The sequence below is a fragment of the Sminthopsis crassicaudata genome, chromosome 6 (genome assembly GCF_048593235.1).
Source record: "Sminthopsis crassicaudata isolate SCR6 chromosome 6, ASM4859323v1, whole genome shotgun sequence".
NCBI lineage: Eukaryota > Metazoa > Chordata > Mammalia > Dasyuromorphia > Dasyuridae > Sminthopsis > Sminthopsis crassicaudata.
Genome location: NC_133622.1, coordinates 130,847,229 through 130,865,362, shown reverse-complemented (window position 1 = coordinate 130,865,362; position 18,134 = coordinate 130,847,229).

Here is an 18,134-nt window from a genome sequence, read left to right as displayed (position 1 = left end):
GAGTGAATGAGCTGGCAATAGTTCCAGTCCTTTCCTTTGGGAAAATCCATTCCTTTAGATACTTGTTCCTCTCTATTTCCCATTCAATTGAGTCTAGTGTTCCTGATGGTTCCTTTTCAATAGGGAACTATATAGTTGATGTTAATCCTCTCCCATTTGCTTCAATGGAACTTTTTGGGCAAAATCCATCATCTTCTTTATATCTAAAGCTGATCAAAGGATTCTTAACAGGAATCCTATACAATGGCATGAGTGAACGTGCCGGCTATAGTTCCAGTTATTTCCTTTGGGAAAATCCATTCCTTTGGATACTTGTTCCTCTCTATTAGCCATTCAATTGAGTCTAGTGTTCCTGATGTTTCCATTTCAATTGGGAACTATATAGTTGATGTTAATTCTCTCCTGTTTCCTTAATGGAACTTTCTGGGCAAAATCCATCATCTTCTGTATATCTAAAGCTGATCAAAGGATTCTTAATAGGAGTCCTATACAGTGGCATAAGTGAACGTGCAGGCTATAGTTCCAGTTATTTCCTTTGGGAAAATCCATTCCTTTGGATACCTGTTCCTCTCAATTTCCCATTCTATTGAGTCTGTGTCCCTGATGTTTCCTCTTCAATTGGGAACTATATAGTTGATGTTAATTCTCTCCCATTTGCTTCATTGGAATTTTTTGGGCAAAATCTATCATCTTCTGTATATCTAATTCAGATCAAAGGATTCTTAATAGGAATCCTACATAGTGGAATGAGTGAAAGTGCAGGCAATAGTTCCAGTTATTTCCTTTGGGAAAATCCATTCCTTTGGATACTTGTTCCTCTCTATTTCCCATTCTATTGAGTCTGTGTCCCTGATGTTTCCTTTTCAATTGGGAACTATAGAGTTGATGTTAATTCTCTCCCATTTGCTTCAATGGAACTTTTTGGGCAAAATCCATCATCTTTATATCGAAAGATGATCAAAGGATTCTTAACAGGAATCCTATACAGTGGCATAAGTGAACGTGCAGGCTATAGTTCCAGTTAGTTCCTTTGGGAAAATCCATTCCTTTGGATACTTGTTCCTCTCTATTTCCCATTCTATTGAGTCTGTGTCCCTAATGATTCCTTTTGAATTGGGAACTATATAATTGATCTTAATTCTCTCCCATTTGCTTCAATGGAACTTTTTAGGCAAAATCCATCATCTTCTGTATATCTGAAGCTGATCAAAGGATTCTTAACAGGAATCCTATACAATGGCATGAGTGAACGTGCCGGCTATAGTTCAGTTATTTCCTTTGGGAAAATCCATTCCTTTGGATACTTGTTCCTCTCTATTAGCCATTCAATTGAGTCTAGTGTTCCTGATGTTTCCTTTTCAATTGGGAACTATATAGTTGATGTTAATTCTCTCCTGTTTCCTTAATGGAACTTTCTGGGCAAAATCCATCATCTTCTTTATATCTAAAGCTGAACAAAAGATTCTTAACAGGAATCCTATACAGTGGAATGAATCAATGTGCAGGCAATATTTCCAGTTCTTTCTTTGAGGAAAATCCATTCCTTTGGATACTTGTTCCTCTCTATTTCCCATTCAATTGAGTCTAGTGTTCCTGATGGTTCCTTTTCAATAGGGAACTCTATAATTGATGTTAATTCTCTCATGTTTGCTTACTGGAACTTTCTGGGCAAAATCCATCATCTTCTGTATATCTAAAGCACATCAAAGGATTCTTAACAGGAATCCTATACAGTGGAATGAGTGAACGTTCAGGCTATATTTCCAGTTATTTCCTTTGGGAAAATCCATTCCTTTGGATATTTGTTCCTCTCAATTTCCCATTCTATTGAATTTGTGTCACTGATATTTTCTTTTCAATTGGGAACTATATAGTTGATGGTAATTCTCTCCCATTTCCTTCAATGGAAATTTTTGGGAAAAATCCATCCTCTTATGTATATCTAAAGCTGATCAAAGGAGTCTTAATAGGAATCCTACACAGTGCAATGAGTGAATGTGCAGGCAATAGTTCCAGTTATTTCCTTTGGGAAAATCCATTCCTTTGGATACTTGTTCCTCTCTATTTCCCATTCTATTGAGTCTGTGTCCCTGATGTTTCCTTTTCAATTGGGAACTATAGAGTTGATGTTAATTCTCTCCCATTTGCTTCAATGGAACTTTTTGGGCAAAATCCATCATCTTTATATCGAAAGATGATCAAAGGATTCTTAACAGGAATCCTATACAGTGGCATAAGTGAACGTGCAGGCTATAGTTCCAGTTAGTTCCTTTGGGAAAATCCATTCCTTTGGATACTTGTTCCTCTCTATTTCCCATTCTATTGAGTCTGTGTCCCTAATGATTCCTTTTGAATTGGGAACTATATAATTGATCTTAATTCTCTCCCATTTGCTTCAATGGAACTTTTTAGGCAAAATCCATCATCTTCTGTATATCTGAAGCTGATCAAAGGATTCTTAACAGGAATCCTATACAATGGCATGAGTGAACGTGCCGGCTATAGTTCCAGTTATTTCCTTTGGGAAAATCCATTCCTTTGGATACTTGTTCCTCTCTATTAGCCATTCAATTGAGTCTAGTGTTCCTGATGTTTCCTTTTCAATTGGGAACTATATAGTTGATGTTAATTCTCTCCTGTTTCCTTAATGGAACTTTCTGGGCAAAATCCATCATCTTCTTTATATCTAAAGCTGAACAAAAGATTCTTAACAGGAATCCTATACAGTGGAATGAATCAATGTGCAGGCAATATTTCCAGTTCTTTCTTTGAGGAAAATCCATTCCTTTGGATACTTGTTCCTCTCTATTTCCCATTCAATTGAGTCTAGTGTTCCTGATGGTTCCTTTTCAATAGGGAACTCTGTAATTGATGTTAATCCTCTCCCATTTGCTTCAATGGAAATTTTTGGGCAAAATCCATCATCTTCTTTATATCTAAAGCTGATCAAAGGATTCTTAACAGGAATCCTATACAATGGAATGAGTAAATGTACAAGCTATAGTTCCAGTCCTTTCCTTTGGGAAAATCCATTCCTTTAGATACTTGTTCCTCTCTATTTCCCATTTAATTGAGTCTAGTGTTCCTGATGGTTCCTTTTCAATAGGGAACTATATAATTGATATTAATTCCCTCAAATTTGCTTCAATGGAACTTTTTGGGCAAAATCCATCATCTTCTGTATATATAAAGCTGATCCAAGGATTCTTAACAGGAATCCTATACAGTGGAATGAGTAAATGTGCAGGCAATAGTTCCAGTCCTTTCCTTTGGGAAAATCCATTCCTTTAGATACTTGTTCCTCTGTATTAGCCATTCAATTGAGTCTAGTGTTCCTGATGTTTCCTTTTCAATTGGGAACTATATAGTTGTTGTTAATTCTCTCCTGTTTGCTTAATGGAACTTAATGGGCAAAATCCATCATCTTCTTTATATCTAAAGCTGAACAAAAGATTCTTAACAGGAATCCTATACAGTGGAATGAATCAATGTGCAGGCAATATTTCCAGTTCTTTCTTTGAGGAAAATCCATTCCTTTGGATACTTGTTCCTCTATATTTCCCATTCTATTGAGTCTGTGTTCCTGATGTTTCCTTTGCATTTAAGAACATTATAGTTGATGATAATTCTCACTTATTTGCTTCAATGGAACATTTTGGGCAAAATATATCTTCTTCTTTATATCTAAAGCTGATCAAAGGATTCTTAACAGGAATCCTATACAGTGGAATGAGTAAATATGCAGGCAATAGTTCCAGTCCTTTCCTTTGGGAAAATCCATTCCTTTAGATACTTGTTCCTCTCTATATCCCATTCAATTGAGTCTAGTGTTCCTGATGTTTCCTTTTCAATGGGGAACTATATAATTGATGTTAATTCTCTCCCCTTTGCTTCAATGGAACTTTTTGGGCAAAATCCATCATCTTCTTTATATCTAAAGCTGATCAAAGGATTCTTAACAGGAATCCTATACAATGGAATCAGTAAATGTGCAAGCTATAGTTCCAGTCCTTTCCTTTGGGAAAATCCATTCCTTTAGATACTTGTTCCTCTCTATTTCCCTTTCAATTTAGTCTAGTGTTCCTGATGGTTCCTTTTCAATAGGTAAGTATATAATTGATGTTAATTCTCTCCCATTTGCCTCAATGGAACTTTTTGGGCAAAATCCATCATCTTCTTTATATCTAAAGCTGATCAAAGGATTCTTAACAGGAATCCTATACAGTGGAATGAGTAAATGTGCAGGCAATAGTTCCAGTCCTTTCCTTTGGGAAAATCCATTCCTTTAGATACTTGTTCCTCTCTATTTCCCGTTCAATTGAGTGTAGTGTTCCTGATGTTTCCTTTTCAATGGGGAACTATATAATTGATGTTAATTCTCTCCCATTTGCCTCAATGGAACTTTTTGGGCAAAATCCATCATCTTCTTTATATCTAAAGCTGATCAAAGGATTCTTAACAGGAATCCTATACAGTGGAATGAGTAAATGTGCAGGCAATAGTTCCAGTCCTTTCCTTTGGGAAAATCCATTCCTTTAGATACTTGTTCCTCTCTATTTCCCATTCAATTGAGTCTAGTGTTCCTGATGGTTCATTTTCAATTGGGAACTATATAATTGATGATAATTCTCTCCTATTTGCTTCAATGGAATTTTTTGGGCATAATCCATCATCTTCTGTATATCTAAAGCAGATCAAAGGATTCTTAACAGGAATCCTATACAGTGGAATGAGTGAACGTTCAGGCTATATTTCCAGTTATTTCCTTTGGGAAAATCCATTCCTTTGGATATTTGTTCCTCTCAATTTCCCATTCTATTGAATTTGTGTCACTGATATTTTCTTTTCAATTGGGAACTATATAGTTGATGGTAATTCTCTCCCATTTCCTTCAATGGAAATTTTTGGGAAAAATCCATCCTCTTATGTATATCTAAAGCTGATCAAAGGAGTCTTAACAGGAATACTATACAGTGGAATGAGTGAATGAGCTGGCAATAGTTCCAGTCCTTTCCTTTGGGAAAATCCATTCCTTTAGATACTTGTTCCTCTCTATTTCCCATTCAATTGAGTCTAGTGTTCCTGATGGTTCCTTTTCAATAGGGAACTATATAGTTGATGTTAATCCTCTCCCATTTGCTTCAATGGAACTTTTTGGGCAAAATCCATCATCTTCTTTATATCTAAAGCTGATCAAAGGATTCTTAACAGGAATCCTATACAATGGCATGAGTGAACGTGCCGGCTATAGTTCCAGTTATTTCCTTTGGGAAAATCCATTCCTTTGGATACTTGTTCCTCTCTATTAGCCATTCAATTGAGTCTAGTGTTCCTGATGTTTCCATTTCAATTGGGAACTATATAGTTGATGTTAATTCTCTCCTGTTTCCTTAATGGAACTTTCTGGGCAAAATCCATCATCTTCTGTATATCTAAAGCTGATCAAAGGATTCTTAATAGGAGTCCTATACAGTGGCATAAGTGAACGTGCAGGCTATAGTTCCAGTTATTTCCTTTGGGAAAATCCATTCCTTTGGATACCTGTTCCTCTCAATTTCCCATTCTATTGAGTCTGTGTCCCTGATGTTTCCTCTTCAATTGGGAACTATATAGTTGATGTTAATTCTCTCCCATTTGCTTCATTGGAATTTTTTGGGCAAAATCTATCATCTTCTGTATATCTAATTCAGATCAAAGGATTCTTAATAGGAATCCTACATAGTGGAATGAGTGAAAGTGCAGGCAATAGTTCCAGTTATTTCCTTTGGGAAAATCCATTCCTTTGGATACTTGTTCCTCTCTATTTCCCATTCTATTGAGTCTGTGTCCCTGATGTTTCCTTTTCAATTGGGAACTATAGAGTTGATGTTAATTCTCTCCCATTTGCTTCAATGGAACTTTTTGGGCAAAATCCATCATCTTTATATCGAAAGATGATCAAAGGATTCTTAACAGGAATCCTATACAGTGGCATAAGTGAACGTGCAGGCTATAGTTCCAGTTAGTTCCTTTGGGAAAATCCATTCCTTTGGATACTTGTTCCTCTCTATTTCCCATTCTATTGAGTCTGTGTCCCTAATGATTCCTTTTGAATTGGGAACTATATAATTGATCTTAATTCTCTCCCATTTGCTTCAATGGAACTTTTTAGGCAAAATCCATCATCTTCTGTATATCTGAAGCTGATCAAAGGATTCTTAACAGGAATCCTATACAATGGCATGAGTGAACGTGCCGGCTATAGTTCAGTTATTTCCTTTGGGAAAATCCATTCCTTTGGATACTTGTTCCTCTCTATTAGCCATTCAATTGAGTCTAGTGTTCCTGATGTTTCCTTTTCAATTGGGAACTATATAGTTGATGTTAATTCTCTCCTGTTTCCTTAATGGAACTTTCTGGGCAAAATCCATCATCTTCTTTATATCTAAAGCTGAACAAAAGATTCTTAACAGGAATCCTATACAGTGGAATGAATCAATGTGCAGGCAATATTTCCAGTTCTTTCTTTGAGGAAAATCCATTCCTTTGGATACTTGTTCCTCTCTATTTCCCATTCAATTGAGTCTAGTGTTCCTGATGGTTCCTTTTCAATAGGGAACTCTATAATTGATGTTAATTCTCTCCCCTTTGCTTCAATGGAACTTTCTGGGCAAAATCCATCATCTTCTTTATATCTAAAGCTGATCAAATGATTCTTAACAGGAATCCTATACAGTGGAATGAATCAATGTGCAGGCAATATTTCCAGTTCTTTCTTTGAGGAAAATCCATTCCTTTGGATACTGGTTCCTCTCTATTAGCCTTTCAATTGAGTCTAGTGTTCCTGATGGTTCCTTTTCAATTGGGAACTACGTAATTGATGTTAATTCTCTCCCGTTTGCTTCAATGGAACTTTCTGGGTAAAATCCATCATCTTCTTTATATCTAAAGCTGATCAAAGGATTCTTAACTGGAACCCTGTACAGTGGAATGAGTAAATGTGCAGGCAATAGTTCCAGTCCTTTCCTTTGGGAAAATCCATTCCTTTAGATACTTGTTCCTCTCTATTTCCCATTCAATTTAGTCTAGTGTTCCTGATGGTTCCTTTTCATTAGGGAACTGTATAATTGATGTTAATTCTCTCCCCTTTGCTTCAATGGAACTTTTTGGGCAAAATCCATCATCTTCTTTATATCTAAAGCTGATCAAAGGATTCTTAACAGGAATCCTATACAATGGAATCAGTAAATGTGCAAGCTATAGTTCCAGTCCTTTCCTTTGGGAAAATCCATTCCTTTGGATACTTGTTCCTCTCTATTTCCCTTTCAATTTAGTCTAGTGTTCCTGATGGTTCCTTTTCAATAGGTAAGTATATAATTGATGTTAATTCTCTCCCATTTGCCTCAATGGAACTTTTTGGGCAAAATCCATCATCTTCTTTATATCTAAAGCTGATCAAAGGATTCTTAACAGGAATCCTATACAGTGGAATGAGTAAATGTTCAGGCAATAGTTCCAGTCCTTTCCTTTGGGAAAATCCATTCCTTTAGATACTTGTTCCTCTCTATTTCCCATTCAATTGAGTCTAGTGTTCCTGATGGTTCATTTTCAATTGGGAACTATATAATTGATGATAATTCTCTCCTATTTGCTTCAATGGAATTTTTTGGGCATAATCCATCATCTTCTGTATATCTAAAGCAGATCAAAGGATTCTTAACAGGAATCCTATACAGTGGAATGAGTGAACGTTCAGGCTATATTTCCAGTTATTTCCTTTGGGAAAATCCATTCCTTTGGATATTTGTTCCTCTCAATTTCCCATTCTATTGAATTTGTGTCACTGATATTTTCTTTTCAATTGGGAACTATATAGTTGATGGTAATTCTCTCCCATTTCCTTCAATGGAAATTTTTGGGAAAAATCCATCCTCTTATGTATATCTAAAGCTGATCAAAGGAGTCTTAACAGGAATACTATACAGTGGAATGAGTGAATGAGCTGGCAATAGTTCCAGTCCTTTCCTTTGGGAAAATCCATTCCTTTAGATACTTGTTCCTCTCTATTTCCCATTCAATTGAGTCTAGTGTTCCTGATGGTTCATTTTCAATTGGGAACTATATAATTGATGATAATTCTCTCCTATTTGCTTCAATGGAATTTTTTGGGCATAATCCATCATCTTCTGTATATCTAAAGCAGATCAAAGGATTCTTAACAGGAATCCTATACAGTGGAATGAGTGAACGTTCAGGCTATATTTCCAGTTATTTCCTTTGGGAAAATCCATTCCTTTGGATATTTGTTCCTCTCAATTTCCCATTCTATTGAATTTGTGTCACTGATATTTTCTTTTCAATTGGGAACTATATAGTTGATGGTAATTCTCTCCCATTTCCTTCAATGGAAATTTTTGGGAAAAATCCATCCTCTTATGTATATCTAAAGCTGATCAAAGGAGTCTTAACAGGAATACTATACAGTGGAATGAGTGAATGAGCTGGCAATAGTTCCAGTCCTTTCCTTTGGGAAAATCCATTCCTTTAGATACTTGTTCCTCTCTATTTCCCATTCAATTGAGTCTAGTGTTCCTGATGGTTCCTTTTCAATAGGGAACTATATAATTGATGTTAATCCTCTCCCATTTGCTTCAATGGAACTTTTTGGGCAAAATCCATCATCTTCTTTATATCTAAAGCTGATCAAAGGATTCTTAACAGGAATCCTATACAATGGCATGAGTGAACGTGCCGGCTATAGTTCCAGTTATTTCCTTTGGGAAAATCCATTCCTTTGGATACTTGTTCCTCTCTATTAGCCATTCAATTGAGTCTAGTGTTCCTGATGTTTCCATTTCAATTGGGAACTATATAGTTGATGTTAATTCTCTCCTGTTTCCTTAATGGAACTTTCTGGGCAAAATCCATCATCTTCTTTATATCTAAAGCTGAACAAAAGATTCTTAACAGGAATCCTATACAGTGGAATGAATCAATGTGCAGGCAATATTTCCAGTTCTTTCTTTGAGGAAAAAACATTCCTTTGGATACTTGTTCCTCTCTATTTCCCATTCAATTGAGTCTAGTGTTCCTGATGGTTCCTTTTAAATAGGGAACTATATAATTGATGTTAATTCTCTCCCATTTGCTTCAATGGAACTTTTTGGGCAAAATCCTTCATCTTCTGTATATCTAAAGCTGATCAAAGGATTCTTCCCAGGAATCCTATACAGTGGAATGAGTAAATGTGCAGGCAATACTTCCAGTCCTTTCCTTTTGGAAAATCCATTCCTTTAGATACTTGTTCCTCTATTTCCCATTCAATTGAGTCTAGTGTTCCTGATGGTTCCTTTTCAATAGGGAACTATATAATTGATGTTAATTCTCTCCCATTTGCTTCAATGGAACTTTTTGGGCAAAATCCATCATCTTCTGTATATCTAAAGCTGATCAAAGGATTCTTAATAGGAGTCCTATACAGTGGCATAAGTGAACGTGCAGGCTATAGTTCCAGTTATTTCCTTTGGGAAAATCCATTCCTTTGGATACCTGTTCCTCTCAATTTCCCATTCTATTGAGTCTGTGTCCCTGATGTTTCCTCTTCAATTGGGAACTATATAGTTGATGTTAATTCTCTCCCATTTGCTTCATTGGAATTTTTTGGGCAAAATCTATCATCTTCTGTATATCTAATTCAGATCAAAGGATTCTTAATAGGAATCCTACATAGTGGAATGAGTGAAAGTGCAGGCAATAGTTCCAGTTATTTCCTTTGGGAAAATCCATTCCTTTGGATACTTGTTCCTCTCTATTTCCCATTCTATTGAGTCTGTGTCCCTGATGTTTCCTTTTCAATTGGGAACTATAGAGTTGATGTTAATTCTCTCCCATTTGCTTCAATGGAACTTTTTGGGCAAAATCCATCATCTTTATATCGAAAGATGATCAAAGGATTCTTAACAGGAATCCTATACAGTGGCATAAGTGAACGTGCAGGCTATAGTTCCAGTTAGTTCCTTTGGGAAAATCCATTCCTTTGGATACTTGTTCCTCTCTATTTCCCATTCTATTGAGTCTGTGTCCCTAATGATTCCTTTTGAATTGGGAACTATATAATTGATCTTAATTCTCTCCCATTTGCTTCAATGGAACTTTTTAGGCAAAATCCATCATCTTCTGTATATCTGAAGCTGATCAAAGGATTCATAACAGGAATCCTATACAATGGCATGAGTGAACGTGCCGGCTATAGTTCAGTTATTTCCTTTGGGAAAATCCATTCCTTTGGATACTTGTTCCTCTCTATTAGCCATTCAATTGAGTCTAGTGTTCCTGATGTTTCCTTTTCAATTGGGAACTATATAGTTGATGTTAATTCTCTCCTGTTTCCTTAATGGAACTTTCTGGGCAAAATCCATCATCTTCTTTATATCTAAAGCTGAACAAAAGATTCTTAACAGGAATCCTATACAGTGGAATGAATCAATGTGCAGGCAATATTTCCAGTTCTTTCTTTGAGGAAAATCCATTCCTTTGGATACTTGTTCCTCTCTATTTCCCATTCAATTGAGTCTAGTGTTCCTGATGGTTCCTTTTCAATAGGGAACTCTATAATTGATGTTAATTCTCTCCCCTTTGCTTCAATGGAACTTTCTGGGCAAAATCCATCATCTTCTTTATATCTAAAGCTGATCAAATGATTCTTAACAGGAATCCTATACAGTGGAATGAATCAATGTGCAGGCAATATTTCCAGTTCTTTCTTTGAGGAAAATCCATTCCTTTGGATACTGGTTCCTCTCTATTAGCCTTTCAATTGAGTCTAGTGTTCCTGATGGTTCCTTTTCAATTGGGAACTACGTAATTGATGTTAATTCTCTCCCGTTTGCTTCAATGGAACTTTCTGGGTAAAATCCATCATCTTCTTTATATCTAAAGCTGATCAAAGGATTCTTAACTGGAACCCTGTACAGTGGAATGAGTAAATGTGCAGGCAATAGTTCCAGTCCTTTCCTTTGGGAAAATCCATTCCTTTAGATACTTGTTCCTCTCTATTTCCCTTTCAATTTAGTCTAGTGTTCCTGATGGTTCCTTTTCAATAGGTAAGTATATAATTGATGTTAATTCTCTCCCATTTGCCTCAATGGAACTTTTTGGGCAAAATCCATCATCTTCTTTATATCTAAAGCTGATCAAAGGATTCTTAACAGGAATCCTATACAGTGGAATGAGTAAATGTGCAGGCAATAGTTCCAGTCCTTTCCTTTGGGAAAATCCATTCCTTTAGATACTTGTTCCTCTCTATTTCCCGTTCAATTGAGTGTAGTGTTCCTGATGTTTCCTTTTCAATGGGGAACTATATAATTGATGTTAATTCTCTCCCATTTGCCTCAATGGAACTTTTTGGGCAAAATCCATCATCTTCTTTATATCTAAAGCTGATCAAAGGATTCTTAACAGGAATCCTATACAGTGGAATGAGTAAATGTGCAGGCAATAGTTCCAGTCCTTTCCTTTGGGAAAATCCATTCCTTTAGATACTTGTTCCTCTCTATTTCCCATTCAATTGAGTCTAGTGTTCCTGATGGTTCATTTTCAATTGGGAACTATATAATTGATGATAATTCTCTCCTATTTGCTTCAATGGAATTTTTTGGGCATAATCCATCATCTTCTGTATATCTAAAGCAGATCAAAGGATTCTTAACAGGAATCCTATACAGTGGAATGAGTGAACGTTCAGGCTATATTTCCAGTTATTTCCTTTGGGAAAATCCATTCCTTTGGATATTTGTTCCTCTCAATTTCCCATTCTATTGAATTTGTGTCACTGATATTTTCTTTTCAATTGGGAACTATATAGTTGATGGTAATTCTCTCCCATTTCCTTCAATGGAAATTTTTGGGAAAAATCCATCCTCTTATGTATATCTAAAGCTGATCAAAGGAGTCTTAACAGGAATACTATACAGTGGAATGAGTGAATGAGCTGGCAATAGTTCCAGTCCTTTCCTTTGGGAAAATCCATTCCTTTAGATAGTTGTTCCTCTCTATTTCCCATTCAATTGAGTCTAGTGTTCCTGATGGTTCCTTTTCAATAGGGAACTATATAATTGATGTTAATCCTCTCCCATTTGCTTCAATGGAACTTTTTGGGCAAAATCCATCATCTTCTTTATATCTAAAGCTGATCAAAGGATTCTTAACAGGAATCCTATACAATGGCATGAGTGAACGTGCCGGCTATAGTTCCAGTTATTTCCTTTGGGAAAATCCATTCCTTTGGATACTTGTTCCTCTCTATTAGCCATTCAATTGAGTCTAGTGTTCCTGATGTTTCCATTTCAATTGGGAACTATATAGTTGATGTTAATTCTCTCCTGTTTCCTTAATGGAACTTTCTGGGCAAAATCCATCATCTTCTTTATATCTAAAGCTGAACAAAAGATTCTTAACAGGAATCCTATACAGTGGAATGAATCAATGTGCAGGCAATATTTCCAGTTCTTTCTTTGAGGAAAATCCATTCCTTTGGATACTTGTTCCTCTCTATTTCCCATTCAATTGAGTCTAGTGTTCCTGATGGTTCCTTTTAAATAGGGAACTATATAATTGATGTTAATTCTCTCCCATTTGCTTCAATGGAACTTTTTGGGCAAAATCCTTCATCTTCTGTATATCTAAAGCTGATCAAAGGATTCTTCCCAGGAATCCTATACAGTGGAATGAGTAAATGTGCAGGCAATACTTCCAGTCCTTTCCTTTTGGAAAATCCATTCCTTTAGATACTTGTTCCTCTCTATTTCCCATTCAATTGAGTCTAGTGTTCCTGATGGTTCCTTTTCAATAGGGAACTATATAATTGATGTTAATTCTCTCCCATTTGCTTCAATGGAACTTTTTGGGCAAAATCCATCATCTTCTGTATATCTAAAGCTGATCAAAGGATTCTTAATAGGAGTCCTATACAGTGGCATAAGTGAACGTGCAGGCTATAGTTCCAGTTATTTCCTTTGGGAAAATCCATTCCTTTGGATACCTGTTCCTCTCAATTTCCCATTCTATTGAGTCTGTGTCCCTGACGTTTCCTCTTCAATTGGGAACTATATAGTTGATGTTAATTCTCTCCCATTTGCTTCATTGGAATTTTTTGGGCAAAATCTATCATCTTCTGTATATCTAATTCAGATCAAAGGATTCTTAATAGGAATCCTACATAGTGGAATGAGTGAAAGTGCAGGCAATAGTTCCAGTTATTTCCTTTGGGAAAATCCATTCCTTTGGATACTTGTTCCTCTCTATTAGCCTTTCAATTGAGTCTAGTGTTCCTGATGGTTCCTTTTGAATTGGGAACTACGTAATTGATGTTAATTCTCTCCCGTTTGCTTCAATGGAACTTTCTGGGTAAAATCCATCATCTTCTTTATATCTAAAGATGATCAAAGGATTCTTAACTGGAACCCTGTACAGTGGAATGAGTAAATGTGCAGGCAATAGTTCCAGTCCTTTCCTTTGGGAAAATCCATTCCTTTAGATACTTGTTCCTCTCTATTTCCCATTCAATTTAGTCTAGTGTTCCTGATGGTTCCTTTTCATTAGGGAACTATATAATTGATGTTAATTCTCTCCCCTTTGCTTCAATGGAACTTTTTTGGCAAAATCCATCATCTTCTTTATATCTAAAGCTGATCAAAGGATTCTTAACAGGAATCCTATACAATGGAATCAGTAAATGTGCAAGCTATAGTTCCAGTCCTTTCCTTTGGGAAAATCCATTCCTTTAGATACTTGTTCCTCTCAATTTCCCTTTCAATTTAGTCTAGTGTTCCTGATGGTTCCTTTTCAATAGGTAAGTATATAATTGATGTTAATTCTCTCCCATTTGCCTCAATGGAACTTTTTGGGCAAAATCCATCATCTTCTTTATATCTAAAGCTGATCAAAGGATTCTTAACAGGAATCCTATACAGTGGAATGAGTAAATGTGCAGGCAATAGTTCCAGTCCTTTCCTTTGGGAAAATCCATTCCTTTAGATACTTGTTCCTCTCTATTTCCCGTTCAATTGAGTGTAGTGTTCCTGATGTTTCCTTTTCAATGGGGAACTATATAATTGATGTTAATTCTCTCCCATTTGCCTCAATGGAACTTTTTGGGCAAAATCCATCATCTTCTTTATATCTAAAGCTGATCAAAGGATACTTAACAGGAATCCTATACAGTGGAATGAGTAAATGTGCAGGCAATAGTTCCAGTCCTTTCCTTTGGGAAAATCCATTCCTTTAGATACTTGTTCCTCTCTATTTCCCATTCAATTGAGTCTAGTGTTCCTGATGGTTCATTTTCAATTGGGAACTATATAATTGATGATAATTCTCTCCTATTTGCTTCAATGGAATTTTTTGGGCATAATCCATCATCTTCTGTATATCTAAAGCAGATCAAAGGATTCTTAACAGGAATCCTATACAGTGGAATGAGTGAACGTTCAGGCTATATTTCCAGTTATTTCCTTTGGGAAAATCCATTCCTTTGGATATTTGTTCCTCTCAATTTCCCATTCTATTGAGTTTGTGTCACTGATATTTTCTTTTCAATTGGGAACTATATAGTTGATGGTAATTCTCTCCCATTTCCTTCAATGGAACTTTTTGGGAAAAATCCATCCTCTTATGTATATCTAAAGCTGATCAAAGGAGTCTTAACAGGAATACTATACAGTGGAATGAGTGAATGAGCTGGCAATAGTTCCAGTCCTTTCCTTTGGGAAAATCCATTCCTTTAGATACTTGTTCCTCTCTATTTCCCATTCAATTGAGTCTAGTGTTCCTGATGGTTCCTTTTCAATAGGGAACTATATAATTGATGTTAATCCTTTCCCATTTGCTTCAATGGAACTTTTTGGGCAAAATCCATCATCTTCTTTATATCTAAAGCTGATCAAAGGATTCTTAACAGGAATCCTATACAATGGCATGAGTGAACGTGCCGGCTATAGTTCCAGTTATTTCCTTTGGGAAAATCCATTCCTTTGGATACTTGTTCCTCTCTATTAGCCATTCAATTGAGTCTAGTGTTCCTGATGTTTCCTTTTCAATTGGGAACTATATAGTTGATGTTAATTCTCTCCTGTTTCCTTAATGGAACTTTCTGGGCAAAATCCATCATCTTCTTTATATCTAAAGCTGAACAAAAGATTCTTAACAGGAATCCTATACAGTGGAATGAATCAATGTGCAGGCAATATTTCCAGTTCTTTCTTTGAGGAAAATCCATTCCTTTGGATACTTGTTCCTCTCTATTTCCCATTCAATTGAGTCTAGTGTTCCTGATGGTTCCTTTTAAATAGGGAACTATATAATTGATGTTAATTCTCTCCCATTTGCTTCAATGGAACTTTTTGGGCAAAATCCTTCATCTTCTGTATATCTAAAGCTGATCAAAGGATTCTTCCCAGGAATCCTATACAGTGGAATGAGTAAATGTGCAGGCAATACTTCCAGTCCTTTCCTTTTGAAAAATCCATTCCTTTAGATACTTGTTCCTCTCTATTTCCCATTCAATTGAGTCTAGTGTTCCTGATGGTTCATTTTCAATTGGGAACTATATAATTGATGATAATTCTCTCCTATTTGCTTCAATGGAATTTTTTGGGCATAATCCATCATCTTCTGTATATCTAAAGCAGATCAAAGGATTCTTAACAGGAATCCTATACAGTGGAATGAGTGAACGTTCAGGCTATATTTCCAGTTATTTCCTTTGGGAAAATCCATTCCTTTGGATATTTGTTCCTCTCAATTTCCCATTCTATTGAATTTGTGTCACTGATATTTTCTTTTCAATTGGGAACTATATAGTTGATGGTAATTCTCTCCCATTTCCTTCAATGGAAATTTTTGGGAAAAATCCATCCTCTTATGTATATCTAAAGCTGATCAAAGGAGTCTTAACAGGAATACTATACAGTGGAATGAGTGAATGAGCTGGCAATAGTTCCAGTCCTTTCCTTTGGGAAAATCCATTCCTTTAGATACTTGTTCCTCTCTATTTCCCATTCAATTGAGTCTAGTGTTCCTGATGGTTCCTTTTCAATAGGGAACTATATAGTTGTTGTTAATCCTCTCCCATTTGCTTCAATGGAACTTTTTGGGCAAAATCCATCATCTTCTTTATATCTAAAGCTGATCAAAGGATTCTTAACAGGAATCCTATACAATGGCATGAGTGAACGTGCCGGCTATAGTTCCAGTTATTTCCTTTGGGAAAATCCATTCCTTTGGATACTTGTTCCTCTCTATTAGCCATTCAATTGAGTCTAGTGTTCCTGATGTTTCCATTTCAATTGGGAACTATATAGTTGATGTTAATTCTCTCCTGTTTCCTTAATGGAACTTTCTGGGCAAAATCCATCATCTTCTTTATATCTAAAGCTGAACAAAAGATTCTTAACAGGAATCCTATACAGTGGAATGAATCAATGTGCAGGCAATATTTCCAGTTCTTTCTTTGAGGAAAATCCATTCCTTTGGATACTTGTTCCTCTCTATTTCCCATTCAATTGAGTCTAGTGTTCCTGATGGTTCCTTTTAAATAGGGAACTATATAATTGATGTTAATTCTCTCCCATTTGCTTCAATGGAACTTTTTGGGCAAAATCCTTCATCTTCTGTATATCTAAAGCTGATCAAAGGATTCTTCCCAGGAATCCTATACAGTGGAATGAGTAAATGTGCAGGCAATACTTCCAGTCCTTTCCTTTTGGAAAATCCATTCCTTTAGATACTTGTTCCTCTCTATTTCCCATTCAATTGAGTCTAGTGTTCCTGATGGTTCATTTTCAATTGGGAACTATATAATTGATGATAATTCTCTCCTATTTGCTTCAATGGAATTTTTTGGGCATAATCCATCATCTTCTGTATATCTAAAGCAGATCAAAGGATTCTTAACAGGAATCCTATACAGTGGAATGAGTGAACGTTCAGGCTATATTTCCAGTTATTTCCTTTGGGAAAATCCATTCCTTTGGATATTTGTTCCTCTCAATTTCCCATTCTATTGAGTTTGTGTCACTGATATTTTCTTTTCAATTGGGAACTATATAGTTGATGGTAATTCTCTCCCATTTCCTTCAATGGAACTTTTTGGGAAAAATCCATCCTCTTATGTATATCTAAAGCTGATCAAAGGAGTCTTAACAGGAATACTATACAGTGGAATGAGTGAATGAGCTGGCAATAGTTCCAGTCCTTTCCTTTGGGAAAATCCATTCCTTTAGATACTTGTTCCTCTCTATTTCCCATTCAATTGAGTCTAGTGTTCCTGATGGTTCCTTTTCAATAGGGAACTATATAATTGATGTTAATCCTTTCCCATTTGCTTCAATGGAACTTTTTGGGCAAAATCCATCATCTTCTTTATATCTAAAGCTGATCAAAGGATTCTTAACAGGAATCCTATACAATGGCATGAGTGAACGTGCCGGCTATAGTTCCAGTTATTTCCTTTGGGAAAATCCATTCCTTTGGATACTTGTTCCTCTCTATTAGCCATTCAATTGAGTCTAGTGTTCCTGATGTTTCCTTTTCAATTGGGAACTATATAGTTGATGTTAATTCTCTCCTGTTTCCTTAATGGAACTTTCTGGGCAAAATCCATCATCTTCTTTATATCTAAAGCTGAACAAAAGATTCTTAACAGGAATCCTATACAGTGGAATGAATCAATGTGCAGGCAATATTTCCAGTTCTTTCTTTGAGGAAAATCCATTCCTTTGGATACTTGTTCCTCTCTATTTCCCATTCAATTGAGTCTAGTGTTCCTGATGGTTCCTTTTAAATAGGGAACTATATAATTGATGTTAATTCTCTCCCATTTGCTTCAATGGAACTTTTTGGGCAAAATCCTTCATCTTCTGTATATCTAAAGCTGATCAAAGGATTCTTCCCAGGAATCCTATACAGTGGAATGAGTAAATGTGCAGGCAATACTTCCAGTCCTTTCCTTTTGAAAAATCCATTCCTTTAGATACTTGTTCCTCTCTATTTCCCATTCAATTGAGTCTAGTGTTCCTGATGGTTCATTTTCAATTGGGAACTATATAATTGATGATAATTCTCTCCTATTTGCTTCAATGGAATTTTTTGGGCATAAT